The sequence below is a fragment of the Oryctolagus cuniculus genome, chromosome 3, assembly GCF_051225735.1.
Source record: "Oryctolagus cuniculus isolate XC-2025 breed Fujian yellow rabbit chromosome 3, ASM5122573v1, whole genome shotgun sequence".
Classification (NCBI taxonomy): Eukaryota; Metazoa; Chordata; class Mammalia; order Lagomorpha; family Leporidae; genus Oryctolagus; species Oryctolagus cuniculus.
Window position 1 is genome coordinate 161,908,699 of NC_142869.1, and position 20,856 is coordinate 161,929,554.

Consider the following 20,856-nt stretch of genomic DNA (forward strand, 5'->3'; position numbering starts at 1 on the left):
GGATTCTGTCCCGGTTGCCCCTCTTCCAGGCCAGCTCTCTGCTGTGGCCCGGGAAGGCAGTGGAGGATGGCCCAGGTGCTTGGGCCCTGCACCCCATGGGAGACCAGGAAAAGCACCTGGATCCTGGCTCCTGCCATCGGATCAGCACGGTGCACCGGCTGCAGCGGCGGCCATTGGAGGGTGAACCAATGGCAAAGGAAGACCTTTCTCTCTCTGTCTCTCTCACTGTCCACTCTGCCTGTCAAAAAAAAAAAAAAAAAGATTTTAGATGGAGCAGGGCATTATTTTGTCTACATCTTGTTTGCCCATAGTTCTGAGATAAAACAAAGCCTTCTGAATACTCCAGTCAATATCCCATGAAATAAGATACTCTCCACTTTGGCTATGGGAAAAAGACACTATTCTTGGTAATCAATGAATTGATTTTTTTTTCCCAGTTAATCCATTCAGGTCATTTTTTATTAACCCATTATCTGAAATTATATTTCCATCATAAAGTCTTCTAATAGTTTGGTTGGATGAAACATGGATAAAAAGGTGGAAATATCTGAACTCCCTTGAGATTTAAAAGCTTAGAAAGATTGGAAGGCTAGAGTGGACTTGTCACTTAAGTCCTATTCACCCACACTAAGAAAGTCCAGAATAAATACCTTTTATGAACACATTGCAAAATAAACTTTTAAGGAGAGTTCCAACATTCTAGAAGAGCTCCGTGATGGTTATTTTCTGTATGTGAGATCTCACAGTGGGTCAGCCACTCAAATGTATTGAGAATAATTAGATCCCTGGATGGCAGGTACAAGTGGTTGCACTCAAGCACCAAAGGCAAAGTGGACTGGTAGTGGACAAAAAAGTTTAAGCAGCCATCAGAACAATTTCACCTGAGCAGATTACTCATGATGGCTAAACAATAAAGATGTTCAAAAGAGTGAAAAAGATAGGGAGCCTACTAGATTCTTACAGTAGCTGCATAAGCAGAAAGTTCCTAGGTCAAATGAACAGATGCCTGAATGGAAATATAAAGACAAGGAACACAGTCTAGAAATCAATGGGTAAAAATGGGAATGGCACCAGTCACAATTGCCTCTAATGTTCTTCTAGAAGCATGTTTGATTGCTTTTCCAGTGCTCTGGTAGCCTAGAAGTCTTATATTCACAGAGAGAAGGCTTCCACTAGAAGATACACCGATGAATCCCTTGGTAAGGAAATTAAGACTACCACCAGGCACTTTGGGCTACTAATGCATCTGAATCAACAGATAAAGAAGGTCTGGCTTTGGTTAGTGATCTGTAATTCCAAGGGGAAATTCCCTCACAGTGAAAGTAAGGTAGACTGTGTCTAGAATATAAGAAATCCTTTAAGGTACCACTTACTATTTCCATAACCTGTATTTAGAATGCTCCAACATGGGAAACAGTCCACACAGCAGACTCACAGAATGCCAATCACTTTAAGTAGCATTCTGACCTCAGAACCAGCCTTCAAGGCATCCTGGTCTAGCTGAAAAGCCCATGGGAGCATTTCAGGCATGAAAAACCAAGATACTGTGGCAAAAAATGTTCCATGTGAAGGATCTCTGTGGGTGACACACCAGCAGAAACAAGTGGCCCTCAAAGAAGGATGTACTTTTCTCTGAAGGGAGGAGAGAACTTCTACTTTGCTTAAGGTCTAGTCTAAATACTGACAGAGTTTGTGGATTCAAAAGGTTTCCATAGCCTAGGCAGCTCATGTCAACAGCCTTGGGTGGTCACTGATGTCATATATGAGTGTTAATTGTTAAATTAGCAACAAGGGTCACTGTACACTAATTTCACATGTGGGACCTCTATCCTCAAGGGGTTGTATTATGAGAGTTAACTGTAAAACTTGTTCTCTGTGTGTGTATGTGTGTGTGTGTATGTATATAAAAATTGCTAAAATCTTTACTTAGTGTAGAGTTGATCTTCTGTGTATCAAGTTAATTGAAAATGAATCTTAATGGAGAACGGGACTGGGAATGGGAGAGGGTGGAGGAGGAGGGGTGGGAGTGTAGGTGGGAGGGCGGGTATGGTGGAAAGAATAACTATATTCTTAAAGTTGTACTTAGGGAATTTGTATTCCTTAAACAAAAGGTTTCTTTGGGAAAAAAAATAAGATTAATGGAAAAACACAATTCTGTGCATTCCTTACTCCAGATACCTAGAAAGACATGATTTCTGGAATTGCCAGTGAAGGTGCTTCCAGATAGGTTAGCATTTGAATCAGTAGACTGAGTAAATGAGTTTCCCTGCACCAATGTGGAAGTGGATCACTAAATCCACTATGAGCCCAGATAGAACAGAAAGGTAGACAAAGGGAAAATTCACTCTCTGTTCTTGAGCTAGATCTGTCTTCTCCTACTCTTGGATATTGGCAGTCCTATTTCTTGGGCATTTGGATCTGGTGTAGTCTAATGAACATTGTTGCCCAAATCAGATTGTATTATACCAATGGCTTTCCTGATTGTCCAGATTACAGAGAGCAGATGAGAGGTTTCCTTGGCCTCCAAAACTTCATGAACCAATTCCTAAAACTACAGAGAGACACATAGGTATATATACATACATGCTATTCTCTGGGAAATCCTTACTAATCCAGATCAACTAGCAAAATCACAGTACAATATTATATTCAGCTCTTTACTACAAGAATACTGTCAAGCTGTCAAGATGTAGAACATTTCTATCTTCAGAAGGATCTCTCAGAACTCCCATTTATAGCTACTTCATTTGCCTCCTATTCTCTTCCCTTGCCTTAAATTTTTGCTTGTTTTTGCCTTCATTCTTAACTCCTGACATCCGCTCATTTGTTTATATATATATATATATATATATATATATATATATATATATATATCTTTAATCTCAACAATGATATACAAATGTTCCTTAACTTATGGTGGGGGTCCTGTTCTTAGAAACTGAAAATATTGTAAGTTGAAAATGCATTTAAAAAAGTAATCTACCCAAAGTCACAGACTACCAACACAATATACTAAAGAGTATCAGTTGTTCAGCTCCAATCATCAAATGGTTGACTGGGAGCTGCAGATAGCTGTGCACATGGGGGTTCCTGAAGTTGATACACAAGATGACGTGGAAGATTCATTCTCCTTCTTCTATACCTGACTCTATTTTACATCTTTCTGTTCATCTGTATCCTTTGAAATATCCTTTATTATTAATTGGTAAATGTAAGTAAAGTGTTTCCCTGAATTCTATGAGTTGCACTGGCAAAGAGATCGAGCATGAGGAGAGGTTTGTGAGAATCCAGGTTTATATTGGGATGCTCAGAAGAACAGGTCACGACCTAGGACTTGTGACTGGCATCTGAACTGGTGGATTGCCTTGTGTAACTGAGCTCTCAACCTTTGAGACTTGGTATAAGCAGGGAGACAGTTTCAGAATTTAAATGAAGTAACATAATACGCTTTTTTCCCTCAAGCACTTAAAAAATAAGACAGATATATAACACGTTTTTATGATGAAAGCATTCAATAAAATAGGAATGTAAAGAACTTCCTCAATCTAACAAAGTGTATCTTTGAAAACCCCACAGTTAACATCAGACATGGTGCAGAAGGATAATGCATTCATCCTCAGATCAGGAGGAAGAACCAGATGTCCATTCTTGCCTCTTATAGTAAACATTGTGCTGGAGGTTCTAAGCAGGACAACTAGGCAAGATTAAAAAACAATAAAGAATAGAGAGTAGATTGAAAAGGAAGAAGTGAAACTATCCCCATTCACAGATGATATAATTTTTATATAAAAATCCTGAGATCACAAAAAAATCACAGAACTTTCTTCTGAAAATTACAAAAATTTTAAAATTGAAAATATTTAAATTAGTGGGAAGACATTTGATGACTCAATATTGTAAAGATGACAGTTCTCCCCAATTTGGTTGGCAGATTCAACACAATACCTGCTAAATGACATTTTTTTTTCAATACTTGCAATCTGGTGTTAAAGTTCTTGTTCAAGGGCCATAAAATTACCAAAACAATTTGAGGAGCACAAATAAACTAGATATTGACTGCTAATGGGGATGGGGCTCATTTGAGAGGTAATAAAAATGTTATGGAATTAGATGGTGATGATGGTTACACAAAGCTGCAAACATAACCATGCATTTCCTTAAAGGAATCATCAAAGAATTCTGCTGATGGGAAAAAAAAAGCTAATTCCACAAATACACAATGATACTTCCAATTATATTTTGTTTTCTTTAATAAAATCTTTAGTGATATATAATTAATTGAGTATATTTGCCTATTTTAATAGTTCATTCCTTGCCATTGCTGAGCAAATCTTCATGGTATTGAAGTACCTGATTTTTAAATAAATCATCCCTTGAAAAGGGGCATGGGATTAATTTCTACTTTGGGGCTATTACAAATAAAACTGCTAAGGAAACTTTGTTCAAGTTTTGGAAACACAATTTTGCATTTCTCTGGTATAAAATCCTAGAGTTAGAATTACTGGATTACATAGAAATTTCACATTGAATTGTTTAAAAAACTCCCTTCTTCCAAGAAAGGATATGCTATTCTTTTAAAAAATTTACAACAACAATATATAAGATATCCATTTTATCCACAATATTTGCCATTCTTTTTCCATGGATGGCCAGAAATTGGCTTGCCACTATTTTCTGCTTCATCCATTCTGATAAGTGAGTAGTGATTTACTAATGTGAGTTTAACTGGCATTTTCCTGTTGAGTAAATTGAACTTCTTTCCAATTATATAATATATGGTGTACACTATTTGAGAAATGTCTGTTTTTGTTTTTGAACATTTTCTAATTGGATTTTCACTGTTGAATTTTCAGAGTTATTTATATAGTTATACATATATGGCATATATATATATAGTAGTCCTTTGTTAGACATTTTGTTAATAAATATCTTCTACCAATTAATAGCTTATAAGGTATTTTTTCATAGAGGAAAGAGAATGCATTTGGGAAAAGTTCAACTTTAAATATTTTCTTTCAGGAATTAGGTTTTTATGTTAACTCTAAGAACTCTGCCTAGCTCTATAATTCAAATATTATTTTATAGGATTTTTAAAAATGTGTCATACTTTCATATTTTACATTTAGTTTTGAAAATTTGAGGTTGAGCTTGAAGGTTTGTTTGCTTCTTTGGTTTGATTTATTTTTTAATATCATTAAGTCACTTTTTAAAATTTTGTTTTGTTAAAAATTAGTTAAGTATATCTATGTGGATCTATTTTTAAGTTTTTTTTTTCCTTCTACCAACACCTACACCATTTAACTCTTGATTACTGTGGCTATATAATAAATCATAAAATTAAGTAGAGTGATATTTACAACATAGTTCTTTGTCACATTTATCTCATTCTACCTTTATTGACTTTTCATTTAAATTCATAAACAACTTATATATGCAAAAAATCAACCTGTGATTTGGGTTGTAATCATTTTAAACTTGTACCTCAATTTTATGAGAATTCATATCATTAATATATTGAGTTATTTGAATCTCTAAACATATACTTCTCCATTTATTTAGATTTCTTCTGTTTGATTTAAGAACTTTTATTTTTGGAATAAAAGTCTTCTAAAATTGTGTTAGGTCAGCATATAAATATTTTAATTTTTGACATTTTAGTATTAATATTATAATATTAATTTTGGTGCTCACTTGTGCATTGTTAGTGTATAGAGCCACAATTAATTTTTGTGCATCATTCCTGTATCCTATCCCCTTGGTAAACTCACTTAGTAGACTTAGGTGGTTGTTTTTTCTAAACAACATGGAATGTTCTATGTGGATGATCATGTCCTCTGCAAATAGGAATAATTCTACTTATTTTTAAGATCTGTGTGTTATGGTTTCTTTTTCTTCTTTGCTTCACTAGATAATGGGGCTTGCAGTGCTATGCAATTAATTAAGCATTAAGTTTTCTAGTATATCTATAGATTTATATATATATTTATATAGATATATCAATATATCTATATGTATATTTATATATCTATAGATATATATATCTATACATATCTATATCTATATATAGATATATTGATATATCTAGATAAATATATATAAATATATAGATATCTATATCTATAGGTATAGATATATTTATATCTATAGATTTTGTGTAGGTGGTATTTTTCAACTTGGCGAAGTCCTCCTTTTTATAATCTGTGAGTTTTTATCGTAAGTGTGTGTTTACTTTTGTCAAATGTTACCTTGCTGTTATGTTCTATGGTCACTCAACAAGAACATATATTCTATTACTGGGAGAGCCATTGTATAAATATTGTATAAATCTTATTTGATAATGTTTTTGAGTTCCTCTTTATCTCAGTGAGTTTTCTATTTTTTTATAAATTGTCAAAAATGATAGACATTGAAATCACTGAATTTTCACTTAAGTTCTATCAGTTTTTGTTTCAGGTATTTGTCAGTTCTGATGTTTTGTGCATAAACATTAGGGACTGCTATGTCTCCATGGCAGGCTGAAGTTTTTATCATTATGTAAGTTCCTTCTTTGACTCTGGTAACATTCTTTGCTGTGAAGCCTAATATCACTGGATATAAAATGTTGGGTCAAAAGTTACTTTCTTTAAGCACTGGAAACAGGTCACTTCCTTCTGACCTATGGTTTTGATGACAAATATGTTACCAAGCAAATGATTCTTCTCTTACAGGGAAGGTATTTTTGTCTCTCTCACTGTTCTTCATCTTTAATTTGTATAAGCTAGCCCATAATGGGTCTTCTTGCATATTTCATTAGGCTAGAGTGAGATTCACTTAGCTCCTTGCATCAACAGGTTTATAACATTTGCCAGATTTGGATTTTACAAGCCATTATATTTGTTTGTTAGTTGTTTTAAAATTCATTTACTTTTAATTGCCATATGGCAAGTGTACATAGCCATCACCTCAGGCAGTTATCATATTTTTGTGTTGGGAGTATTTCATTATCTCTTTTTTTAAAGTTGCATTTATTATTTTGAAAGACAGAATGACAGAGAGACAAAGAGAGGCAGAGAAGAAAAGAGAAATCTTCCATTCATTCATGCGCTCTCTAAAGGCTGCAATAGCTGGGACTGGGCCAGGCTTAAATTTGGCACCAGGATCACCAGCTGGGTCTGTCAGATGGAACAGTACTTGAGATTCAAGTGCTTCGATCAGCATCTACCACCTCCTAGCTGCATTATAAGGAAACTGGATCAAAATCGGAGGTGGGACTTGATCCCAGGCATCATTCAGGCATCCCAATGATGACTTAACTCCTGCACCAAAACACATGCCCCTGCCATTTCTTTTCATCTTTCATTTTTTCCTTCTGATATTCTGATAAATATAATTCAATCTTTAATCAATCATTCCACAGATCCTAAGGTTCTATTCAATTTGTTTTCAGTCCATTTTATAGTATTGAGATTACATGATTTCTAATAGTCTATCTTCAATTTCCTGTATTAATTCTGCCCGCTCCAAATATTCTGAAAGGTCTACACATTGAATTTTCATTCCAGTTTTTGTACTTTTGAGTTCTGAAATATCTACTTGATTCTTTATTGCTTCTGTATTTTGATGGTATATCCTTTTCTGAGACTTTTTGTTTTACTTGTTTCAAATGTATTTATATATCAATCAGGAAGAACTTTTAGAATGACTTTTCTAAAGTTTGTGCTTAATACAATAGCAGAAGGATATAGAAATATCTCTTTCCTGTTCCACATGACCCTCACTGACACCATGGGGGTGGTGGCCTCATAATTACTTGGAAGGTGGTGAAAATCCTAACTCATATCTCGGTTTCTTTTGATCTCATTCCATCAGAGTGGGGGGCAGGGAACCATATTAGTGCTGCCAAAACAGAGTCCCACTGATTGGGTGGCTTAATAGAAATCTGTTTTCTCACATTTCTGGCAGTTGAAGGCCCCAAATTAGGTGCCAGCAGGATTGGTTTTTTGGAGACCTGTCTGCTTGGCTTACAGACTGCTGCTTTCGCATGACGTCCCCAAATGTCCTGTCCTCTGTGTGTCCCTGTGTCTCTTCCTTGTTCTCTTTCTCCTCCTCTTCCTCCTCTTCTTCTTCTCCTTCTTCTCCTCCTCCTTTAAATAAATAATGAAACCAGTCTAACTTTTATTGGATAAGGAAACGACATTTGTGACCTTTTTACTTATACTCAGATAAGGACACTGCCTCTCTGAACTCTGATAGCTCTTAATTCGTACTCGTATTGGAAAAAGGCACCTGTTTGTGATCTTAATTACTTCTTTACAGGTCTTTTCTCCAAATGCAGTCACAAAACAAGCATTAAGCTTTGAAACTCTGAACTTGGGAGGGACAGAATTCAGTCTGTAGTCTTCTTTGTGTCAGTGGAGGTGGAAACCAGGATCCCTATGTGATCTCCAGTGACACCATGGAGTGATGAGTTGGTTGATGATGATGTCTTACTGTTTCCCAAAGGCAGATGAAAGTCCCGGCTCTTTATTCAATTTTTTTCATTGTTACCCCAGCAGATTTTTTTTTTTTTTTTGTATCTCATTATTTCCTGGTACAAAGTCTAGAATCCTCTTGTCATCTCTCCTAGAATGGGAGATGGTAGAGTCACTGTTTCTCTGTGATATTTGGCCAAAGTAGAGCAGCTATTGTCTAAAAGTTTTCCATTTGGCAGGCTTGTCATTTCCTGGCCCTTTAGCTACTCAGAGCAGGTTTTTGTTTGCTTGTTCTTGCCTGGCACATAAGACATATTTCTAGGATGCCTGTGTCTTTAATTCTGGGATATATATGAGGCACAAAGAAAACCCAGTGAAGTCACGACTATAACATTTCCTGAATTCTGATGTCCTTAGCTAGTTTGTCTTTTCTCCACTTTTCAAATTCTTTTTGCTATATATAATCCACAAGTTTTAATTGTTAAAGATACATAAAATATTAAATAAGCAGTAGCTTAAAGTATATTTCTTCATTTTTCCTGAAAATATAAGCTTCGTTACTTCTAAATATGCTAAAGCTACCCATTGATTTTGTTAGATCTGATTTTTAATATTGTTATTGTCGAAAGACTTTATATCATATGATTAATGGGATTTCTAAAGACTTTTTTTCTGGCTTTAAGCATATTCTTTTTTTATGTTTGTTTCGGAAAAGATTCATTTGTGTTTGAGCCACTTGATTGACCATAGGTGGTGACGTTTATTTAGGGATCTTCCAACTATGCATTAGATAAACTTTTAACTGATTTGTTGAAAATATCCATATTTTTATAATATTTAAATTTTTTTTTCTTTCTAATTATTGCAGAGCTGTATTACAATATCATTGTCAGATCAAGGCAAATTTATTTCTCCTGAAAATGTGTTCTTTAATTTATCTTTATAGATTTTAAACTGTTGTTTTCAGGTTAATGCAACATTTAGTTTTTACCTTTACTTAAAAAATGATCCTTTTCTTATTTAATAGTATATCATAGCATTAATTTCATTAATATTTTTGTCTGAATTTCTAGTTTTTCTGGTAGTAATTCAATTTTTATAAATGTTTTGGATAATATTTGTTATATGTTTACTCAGTTTTTATTCTTGGTTTTCATTCAATTTTAGTGTATCACTCATATTTGTTCATGCTATTTGATTCCATATTTTTTAAAATCAAGTAAATCCATGTAGAGAAGATTTCATAAACTCATTCATACCATATTTAAAGTGTTTTCTATTTGCTATAGAGTTTATAAAATTAATTGCATTAACTTTATAGTTTTCTAATTTCTAAACTTCTACTCACTTCATAATGTATTTTATTGTGACACATTTCCTTTTTTTATGTTTGACAGAAAACTTTTTAATTTTTTAAAATGTATTATTTTATTTATTTGAGAGGTGGGGGGTGGTGGAGGAGAGAGAGAGACAGAGAGATGCTGCAATTCATTGATTCACTCCTCAAATGCCTGCAATGGCTGGGACAGGGACAGGCTAAAGCTGCAAGCCAGTACTCTCCATACTTCCAGTGTGAGTGGCAGGTACTCAACTACTTGAGCCATCACTACTGTTTCCCAAGAGTGTGCTAGCAGGAAGCTGGAATTGGTGGTAGAGCTTCGACTCTAACCCAGGCTCTCTGATATGGGATGGGAGCATTCCAACTGGTGTTTTAACTATTAAACCAAACACCCACTCCTTCTTTTGTTTTAAATTGTTAACTCCAAATTCCACTACTAAATAGTATTAATAAATTAACCTAAGTTATGGATATGTATCTTACTTAGAAACTAGACAAGAGCCTGGGTACATGGAAATAATATCTCCCATATTCCATGTTACAGGTTTTTTTTTTTTTTTTTTTTTTTTTTTTTTTAGTTAAGCAAAAAAAAAAAAAGCATTTTATAGTCTTCATTTTTACAAGGCATAGTAATTTACTTACATAAACATGCTTTACTAATTTATTTTTCCGACTGCTTTTATGTCAGCTACTAATGCACTATTTTAATATGCAACCCGGCTCAGATACTTTGTCGCCCAGGAATCCAGATAGGGCTGGTTCCAGAGGGTACTGACTATCAGCCCTCTGCTGAATTTACAACTAGAATGAAAATATCTCAAAGCACTATGAAACAGGGGTTAGCATGGTGGCACAGTGGGTTTAGCTGCTACCTCTGACCCCGGCATCTAATATCAGAGCTCTGGTTAGAATCCTGGCTGCTCTGCTTCCAATATAGCTCTTTGCTAATGTGCCTGGGAAAGCAGTCTACATGGGAGACCTGGATGAAGTTCCAGGCTCCTGGTTTTGGCCCAGCTGTTCTGGCCTTTTGATGAGTGAACCAGTGAATGGAAGATCTCTTTCTCCGTCTCCTCCTTTCTCTCTGCTACTCTGCTTTTCAAATAAATAAAACCTTTTTAAAAAATGATGTGGAAAAACCAATCTTACATCTCAAGCTGCATCTCTAAACGCATGTGCTCTAATCTAGTCTCTGTTTTGATATCCTCATTCGTGTATCTTGTTTTTGAGTTTGGCTTTGTGTTCTAACCATGTCTGTAATATTTTTTTTCTGTCATTGATCTGTGATTGATGGGCTTTTCTTTTGAAATCACAATACCAGCAAGAGAAATTTGATAATTTTATTATTACTAAGGCACTGTTTTCCTTTAACCAATGTTTCTTCAATTACATGGTGATATTGTTAAAATTCAGTAGATCTGAGTGGAGTTAGGATTCTGTAATTCTAACAAGCTCCCAGGTGATACCCTGCAGCTGGTCCATGGTCTACACTTTGAATAACAATGCTTTAAATATCCACACTGTTTTCTCAGAGTGATGAGATCAGCAATTACAAAATTGTGCTTGCTTTGTCCAAATTTGATCAAAAGCTCATTAAAAACTCCTCATTTCCCTGCTTTGAAATCAGTGTCCATAGGAAAAACTGGGCTTCTGTTCATTTAAGAACTGATTTTCAGACAATCTGGTATACATGAGGAAGGTAGCTAGCAAGGAGGAGCTGAGGTTGCCAGCCCCATCCAATAATTAGGCTTGTGCTACAGCCGCCCCTGCTGCACCCAGACCCCTCCCATACCTACAGTGCAGCAGAAAGACTGCAGCCTCTGTGAAATCAATGATTAGCACAGGAACTAGATAAAATTATCAACCTTAGCTGGTGGTGCAACCCTCATGATTTCCTTTACCTCTTATAATGTCAGCATAATAAAATTACCATGGTTGACACTTCCACTTCCATCACGACCCTGATGTCACTATACTTACAAGATCTCCAAAATGGGCAAGGATATGGGTCATTCTCAATCAAGGCCCAAAAGTCTATTTCTTCGTAATATTACATGAAGTCTCACCCCACTGTCACCTATGAGCCCAGATCATAGGATGCACCTGCACCTCATTGAGTGTAGCTGTCTTTGGATTGTGCCCATACTCTATTTTTTAAAATTTTATTTATTTATTTGAAAGGCAGAGTTACAGAGACATGGAGAGAGAGAGATCTTTTATCTGCTAGTTCACTCCCCAAATGGCCCTATGGCCAGGGACAGGGTCAGGCCAGAGCCAGGAGCCTAGAATCATCTTCCACAGCTTTCCCAGGTGTACTAGCAGGGCGCTATATCAGAAGTAGAGTATCCATTACTCAAAATAGTTCTTACAAGGGAAGTCAGTGTGGCAGGCAGTGATTGACCCAATGTCCCACAATGCTGCACACATACCCATCTACACCCACCCTGCACCCCTTCTTGAGTATGTGTTTTCACTTTGCTTTCAAATAAAGCTTGCTTCTCTGATGATCTTTACATACATCCCATACTGTAATTCCTTCTTGTAGCTGAGACAAGAACCTGGACTGAGCTATCCCCTACAAACCGATGGCAGATACATTTCCATCTCTGTTCTTCACAATTTAAACCAAATCAACTCCACTAAGTAGGGAGATGTGTCATTTTATTATTTAAAGCCTATCTATATACATTCTTTGATAATTAATTGGAAATTGAGATTTGGATAAAAACTGGGTAAGGGGGTTTGTTGTGGCATAGTCAATAAGCCACAATCTAAGACACTGGCATCTTATACGGGTGGGTTCATGTCTCAGCTGCTCCACATCCCATCCAGCCAGCTAATGGCCTGGGAAAGACAGCAGAAAATGGCCCAAGTGTTTGGGCTCCTACCACTGACATGGGAGACATCCCTTGTCAATGCATCCAACCGCGGAGTGAACCAGCAGATGGAAAATCTCTTCCTCTGCGTCTCTCCCTCTCTCTCTCTTTAACTCTTACTTTTAAGTAAATAAATGAATCTTTAAAAATAATTGGGTAAAATATTGTCCATATGACCAGCACATGCCCCCTAATAAGGCATTTTTTTTATTTTCCAGTGGTCTACTTCACAAAATATCTTAAATACAGTTTATTTATTTATACTTGCAACAGAAATTTGTATACAAAGTAACTAATTGCAAGATTTTTTGGATTTTTCTAACCATGCAATACTGAGATGAATATCTTCCATTCATACAAAAGCACTAAAATTGTTCATATTTTGGATTGGGTATTCGGCCTAGTGGTTAAGACATCACATGAGATGCCTGCATTTTATATCAGAGAACCCAAATCCAAGTTCTACTTTCCTTCCAGTTGCAGCTTCTTGCTAATGTAGACGTTGGAGCAGCAGTTGATGGCTCAGGTAGTTGGATTGCTTGCACCATAAAGGAGACCCGGATTGAACGCCTCATTCATGTCAGTGACCTAACTTTGTCCTGATTTGGAATTGTATTTGGGGAGTGAATCAGTGGAAAGGAGATTTCTGTGACTCTCAAGAAAAAAAGTTTTTAAAATTATATTTTAAAGCAAAAGCCACCTGATCTCTTATAAATGCCAAAGAATATGCTTTTCAGTCACAAACATTTGCTGATATTTTACCCATCCCTGAAATAAACCACAGCTGTGTTATTTTTGCATTTGTCTTATTTATGTAGTAAGGTCATAAACATGATGTTCTTATTAAATAACTGTATTTTAATTCTTAAAATGAGCAAACAGAAGGAAAACAGGAAAGATGTGACTGCTTCCATTTCTTGCATACTACTTCCTAGAAAAAAAAAGGTTGCTGATATGCTAGTAGATAGTAAGCTTACATTTTTAGTTTATAGTAGAAAATAAAATATATTTAGTTCCTAAGACAACAATTTTTAGTACACTCTATTTCCTTTAAAAAAAAGACTGATTTTGCCTAAGGAGTAATATCTTACATAACAAAATGTCCTTGAAGGATTCCACCAATGTCGTTTATAGACAAACAAGTCTTCCTTCAGCATTAGTCATACTGTGACATTGAAAACACTTTGTCTTATATAAACATATTCATTGTATTCATTAAAGTAAAATTCCATTTCCTCTTATTCTCAGCTCCATATGTCCCTACTCCACTACCAAGCCAATGATGCAGCACAAGATTCTTGCCCCAAACACACATTTGCTTTTTTTGGATCCTTTCTTGTGCTATGTCATAGAACAGCTGGTCAAGAACAGTTACCTTCTGTGGCTGTAATTTATCTCTTGGAGCTATTGCTTCCTATTTTTATACAAAAGAATATTATTTTACTTCCAACTTCTAAAATAATGATATAAATATGATAAAATATTTAGGGATACTGTAAGAATTAAATAATACTGCTGGAAGAGACAATTGGACAACATTGAAAATGAGCTTGCCTTCTACTCAGAATCTGTGTTTGTAAGCAATTTTTCCTTAAGATATGAGGTTGAAAATTCCACTTACCACTTTTTTCAAGTAGTTAGAGGTATTTAATTGTAAATATTACACACCTAATTCACTCACAGTGCATTTGAATTTACCTGTTTATGCGTAAGAAGAAATGCATTGGTGAGAAGTAAAAGGGATAAAGGCAAAGTTGTTATTTGTGAACTAATGAAATTTTTAATTTAAATTACTTAAATTTCTAATAAAGTGTATTTTAGAATTATTCTAGTGTGTTTCTTGGTATATCTGTTAGCAATATATAATGGGTAATGGAATATTTTTGTTAAAAGTAATTTGATGTGCATGAATCAAAATATGTATTTTTCTATTGCCACATTGGAAGTAAATTTCTTTGAAATTCACAGATCTATTGTACTAATAAAGTGTACTTATACTACATTTGTGAATTTCCAAAACCTAGATCTAAATGAAAATTTTATTAGGGAGAATGCTGAATGAAATCAGACAATATGAATCCCAAATTAAAAGCATTTATGTTTTATGTCCAACAAAATCTATATTTATTTTTCAAAGCTTGATATTTAAAAATTTGTGCTATTTTATTATTCCATTTACTGTTTATGGGACTACAACAACAGTTCATCACTACAGTTCATATTAAGTGGGCCAACTGAAGGATGTTAACCAGCCTTTTAAACTATAGGGCACTTAAGAATGCCTGGAGCTTTGTCTTTTCATAATTCTTTATCTAAGCGTTCTATTTTAAAGAGAGATACAAAATCCATTGTTACACTTGGCATAGCTTGCTAAACCTAGTTTAATGAAAAGAGAAGAGAAAGAGGTAAAGATAGTGAAAGATCACATATAAGCAAAATTCTGTAAACCCTGGAATAAACTGATTGTGGGAAATCTTTGTTCAAACACCCTTAGGAATAAGCCTTTGTTGATTTATCACCATACAGCACACAATCAAAACAACTGACACAAGCAAATAAGACTAGGAGTTGCTGTACACCACTATTTCTTAGGAAGAAGCATGATTAGAGCACTAAAAGCAATTTAGCATGTTACGCCATAAAACATTAAATTTGGATCAGAATGTATCAGAGTCAGTAGCACTACAAACTCATTCCTCTTGTTGGATGGTAAGGAATTGGGCAACTTCTGTGGAAATTCTTGTACAAGAGAATCCTAAAAGTATATCTGGACAACATCCACAAACTTTCTAATATTTTCCAAGAATAAGTATAGGCCAGCGCTGTGGCTCAATAGGCTAATCGATTACTCCACCTGTGGCGCCAGCACACCGGGTTCTAGTCCCAGTTGGGGTGCCGGATTCTGGCTTGATTGCTCTTCTTCCAGTCCAGCTCTCTGCTGTGGCCCGGGAGTACAGTGGAGGATGGCCCAAGTCCTTGGGCCCTGCACCCACATGGAGACCAGGAAAAGCACCTGGCTCCTGGCTTAGGATCAGCGTGGTGTGCTGGCAGCAGCGCACAGGCCACAGCAGCCATTGTGGGGTGAACCAATGGAAAAAGGAAGACCTTCCTCTCTGTCTCTCTCTCTCATTGTCCACTCTGCCTGTCAAAAAAAAAAAAAGAATAAGTATATGCAAGAATAAGCAAGACTTCATGAAAAACAATTTTTCCAGACATTAGATATGGAACTCAGAAATACAATAATCAAATTACCAAATTCCAGGCTTCCTTCCTAGCTAGTTGCTTAGGAGAAAAGTAATATGGAAAATATTGGTAAAGGGAGAAAAAGAAAAAGAGACAAGAAAGGCATGAAGGCTAGCAATTTTTCTCCACAATAATGGAAAAGTAAGATTATTAAAGCCATAGGTAGAGGGATGCAATTCTACACTCAAGCCATCAACTTCAGCAAAAGGAGTGTTAAAATATAGTTCTGAAGATATATATCAACTTCCATAAGTAGCTTATAGACTTATCTTCTTCATAAATGCATATTTTAGTGATATTTCTAGCTTAGAAATTTTTAATATCTTTCATTCTAGAGTACAGTTTCCAACATGGTAGCTACTAGCAATATGTGACTTTTCAACACTTTAAATGTAGCTAGTTTGAATTGAAGTGCATTGTAAGTGTAAAATATATTCTTCATTTAAAAGATTTAGTATAAAAAGAAAAACTATCTTAAAATTTTATGTTAATCAAAAGGTAAAATTATGATTAATATACTGGTTTAAATAAGAAACGTTATTAAAATTAATGTTACTATTTCTTTTAAATTTTAGAATGTTTAATAGTATGTTTAAAATTATACATGTGGCTAACATTTCCAGGGAAGGTTATATTTGTATTGGACAATGCTATAGTTGTGACTAAGAGTCCTGGTGAGATCAGCACACACAAAAAGTTGGAATACATACTCAAAGTCTTTCCTGATAAAATTTAATTCCTGTTTGTAGACCTTATCATGTATTCATAGACATAGATTTGCATTCATTTCTCAGGCCAGGGACAATTCCGTTTTCCCAGGTCACTTTGATTTCTAAAAGATGACTATTTAGTACTTCCTTATGTAAGTAACAAGTTATTAAGCACTGAGATACTACAGTACAAAATAAAATTGTGTGGCCAGCAATGTGGCTTAATGAATTAAGCTGCCACCTGTGACACCAGAATCACATATTGGCACTGGTTCATGTCTCAGCTGCTCCACTTCTGATCCAGTGTCCTGCTAATATGCCTGGGAAGCAAATATAAGAAGGTCCAGTACTTGAGCCCCCTCACCCACATCAAAGCTGTAGTTGAAGCTCCTGGCTCCTAACTGACCTGGCTCAGCTTTGACCAATGGGGCCATCTCTCTCTCTCTTCCTCTCTCTCTCTCTTCCCAATGCTACCTTTCAAATAAATAAATAAATCTTAAAAAAGAAAATAAATATACAAATGTCTTCCACTCAATGAGTGTGTATTTGGAGGTGGAAACTAAGCAACGTTAATTACATAACTCAACTGAATTTGGTGTTAGAAAGAAACACAGGGTCTTAGCTCTTGATGTGGGGCGTACTTAACTTAGCCAATTTTTTTTTCTGCTATCAAGTCCAGGATACTATATATATATATATATATATATATATACACATATATATATTTGACAGATAGAGCTAGACTGTGTGTGAGAGAGAGAGAGAAAGGTCTTCCCTCCCTTGGTTCACCCCCCAAATGACTGCTACAGCCAGAACTGCTCCGATCCGAAGCCAGGAGTCAGGTGCTTCCTCATGGTCTCCCATGCGGATGCAGGGGACCAAGCACTTGGGCCATCCTCCACTGCCCTCCTGGGCCACAGCAGAGAGCTGGAGTGGGAGAGGAGTGTAAAGACAAATTTTTAGGATGGAAAGGCTTGTATCTAGGTTCGGCTCTGGTAAACAAGTAACTTGTCTTCCGGATGACCTTCTCCTGCTCCTTGGGAGCCTGACCAGTTCCCAAGGAGGAGGATAAAAGAATGTTTCTGATAAACATGTGGGCATGCTTTGTGTCTTGGCTCTCTGGCCAAGATCTGAGACAGGACGCACTGCTTACCTAAAATCTTGGCAATGAGCCACCTTTGTCCTTGGGGTCTTTAAGAGGGAGCCAGAGCAAGCCTCTGCTGCTGCTGTTCCATCCCGGGGGAACACACAGTCATGCTGAACATTGACGTGCCCGTGTTGATTACTGATGATGTTTAATTCTCAGTATGGATCCTTTTCCGGTGCTGTATGTTGCCCGTGATGATTACTGATGATGTTTGGTTCTCAGTATAGGTCCTTTTCCAGTGCTGTGTGAAGATTGCCTAGGGGTAAATTGCCGGGTTGAGTCCCCTACTCTTGGGGACTCCCCCCTACCATTCTTTCTCTCTCTCTCTCCCCTGCTTTTTAAAATTTGCTACTTAAATAAACTACTTGTTCCTTTATACTACAAGGCTTGCAGAGTATTTCTTGCAGATCGAACTAAAAGCAACTAAGTCTGTGCAGAGCAGACAGCTGAAAAATAATTTGCTGTCACAAGGAGCAACCGGGACTAGAACCGGCACTTATATGGGATGCCGGCGCCGCAGGGTGAGGATTAACCAAGTGAGCCACGGCCCTGGCCCAGGATACTATATTTTTAAGGAAGTCAGAATTCAAATAATTTTGAAAATTATCAGAAAACTCTTTGGCTAGAGTCTTTTTGTTTTCTTTTTTGGTATATTTAGCATGTCATTTTTTGGTAATGTTAAAGACAACTTGAAGAATAATATATCAAGCACTTATGGCTAAGCAGTTAGTGGTTTTAATGATTTTCAAAATATTTTTATATGATTCTTACCTGAGAAAATCTCTGTGAAGGATGTGATTTTCAGAAGAGCAAAATAATCCTTAGTGATAAAGAATATTGCAACCTTAAGCATCTGATCTTTAAAAGAATGGTTTGATAATATAAAATAAGTAATGTATGTGGCATATAATTTATATAAAGTATTTCATTAATCAACTTAATAATTCTATATTTCATATATTTTTCTTATTTTATACATTAAACATTTGAGGTTTACTGAGTTAAGAATTTAGTTATGGTTATACAACCCATAACTTGTAACAAAGGTTGCTATAACTACTATAAAAAGCAAAGCGTTTAAGCTTAAAAAAAGGATTTTGTAATTTTTGTAATTTTTTCATTTATTTTTATTTTATTTGGAAGAAAGGTGCACAGAGAGACAGCGCAAACTCTTTCATCTGCTGACTCACTTCCCAAGTGCTTGCAACAGTTACAGGCTTGAGAAAGCAGAAGCCAGGAACGTGGGACTCACTGGTGACAAGGACCACAACACTTACTCCTAGGATGCACACTAATGGGAGACTGGAACACAGAAGGAAACTGTTGCACAAAAAGATAATTATTTCGCAGATTTATCATAGTTAAAATATCCCTGAATTGAATTTTAATGTTTTAGAGCCTTTATACAGCTAATGTTTTGTTTGATTTCCTTTTTTAAACATAATGTTGGATTAACCAAGAACTGATGTCATGGATTGAAATGTTATTGAAAAAATATTGCATGAACCTAATGATGCTATAAATATTAATTTCATTCTTACAAATCAAACCAAATGTTTTATGTTAGCTTTTTTTTTTCTGTTTTGCCTTGATTGTAAGTGTACATATTTGGCAGGACACTTAAAGCTCAAGAGAGCTAATTGTAGATTGAGAGGATTAAGCCCTGAGGCTGTTTCAGTATGATGACATTACAATTAACTGGCAGTTTGACCAAGCACTTCATTCCAGATTCTGAAATTTTTTGAACTGATTGCAATTGAACATGGTGACCTTGATATTCTTGCAGAGCAATTAGAACTTGTTTAGTAGCTTTAAATTGGTGAACTACTGGTGCTCTGTTTATTATATTAAAAACTTTAGATTGTTGCCTGTTCTTTACATAATTTTCTAAAGGATAATTTACCTTCTTTTTTTTCCTCAAAAAAGAAACTTTTTATTTAAGGAAATAAAATTTCATAAGTACAAAATTAGGAATACAGTGATTCTTCCTACCATACTTGCCCTCCCACCCAGATTCCCATCCCTCCACCTCCTAACTCTCTCATTCCCATTCCCATTCTCCATTAAGATTCATTTTCAATTAACTTTATACACAGAAGACCAACTCTATACTAAGTAAAGATTTCAACAATTTGCACACAAACACGCAAACTGTTTGAGAATAACTTTTACAGTTAACTCTCATAATACAACTCCTTAAGGACAGAGATCCCTCAGGGTAAGTTAGTATGCAGTGACTCCTGTTGTTAATTTAACAATTAACACTTTTATGTATGACATTAGTGCCTACCTGAGGTTTTTGACATGAGTTGCGTGGGCTATGGAAACCTTTTGAAGTCACAAACTCTGTCAGTGTTTAGACAAGGTCACAAGCAAAGTGGAGCTTCTTTCCTCCCTTCAGAGAAAAGTACATCCTTCTTTGATGGCCAGTTTGTTCCACTGGGATCTCACCCAAAGAGGTCTTTTGTATAGAACATTTTTTTGCTATAGTGTCTTGGAGTTTCATACCTGAAATGCTTTCCTGGGTTTATCAGCCGCACCAGCATGCCTTAAAGGCTGATTCTTAGATCAGAGTGTTAATTAAAGTGATTGTAATTCTATGAGTATGCTGTATGGACTATTTCCTATATTGGCATATTCTCTCCTTTATATCTATTGTTATAAACCAGACATTTGATCTTATTTATATGATCCTTTTAACACATAAGTCTGTTTATATGTTCACTTTATTATGTAATATGATCACTCTAGCACTTTAGATGATAATTTTACCACCCAGCTTAAAGGGACTTGGGATCCCATGGTAAGATTTTAAACTGTACCCTTAGAAGTAAGTCCATAGGAATGTGTGTGGAACTATACAACTTTACAGTTACAAATTTCATCCTCTCTCTTATTCTCAATCTTATTTTTTACTGAAATCTATTTTCAATTGACTTTATATATATATATATATATATATATGATCAACTCTATGTGAAGAGTTCAACAAATAGTATGAAGAAAAAAAAAACTGTTCCTCAATAGTCAAGACAAGGGCTGTTCAAGTCATTGCCTCACAAAGTCAATTTCACTTCTACAGATTTCCTGTTAC

General features: G+C 35.5%; 1 pseudogene; it reads left to right on the plus strand.

Annotated features, from left to right (window-relative positions):
- The first annotated feature begins 3,265 nt into the window (after positions 1–3,265).
- The window catches only part of LOC149127576 (dimethyladenosine transferase 2, mitochondrial pseudogene), a 30,728-nt pseudogene continuing 13,137 nt past the window's right edge, over positions 3,266–20,856 (plus strand).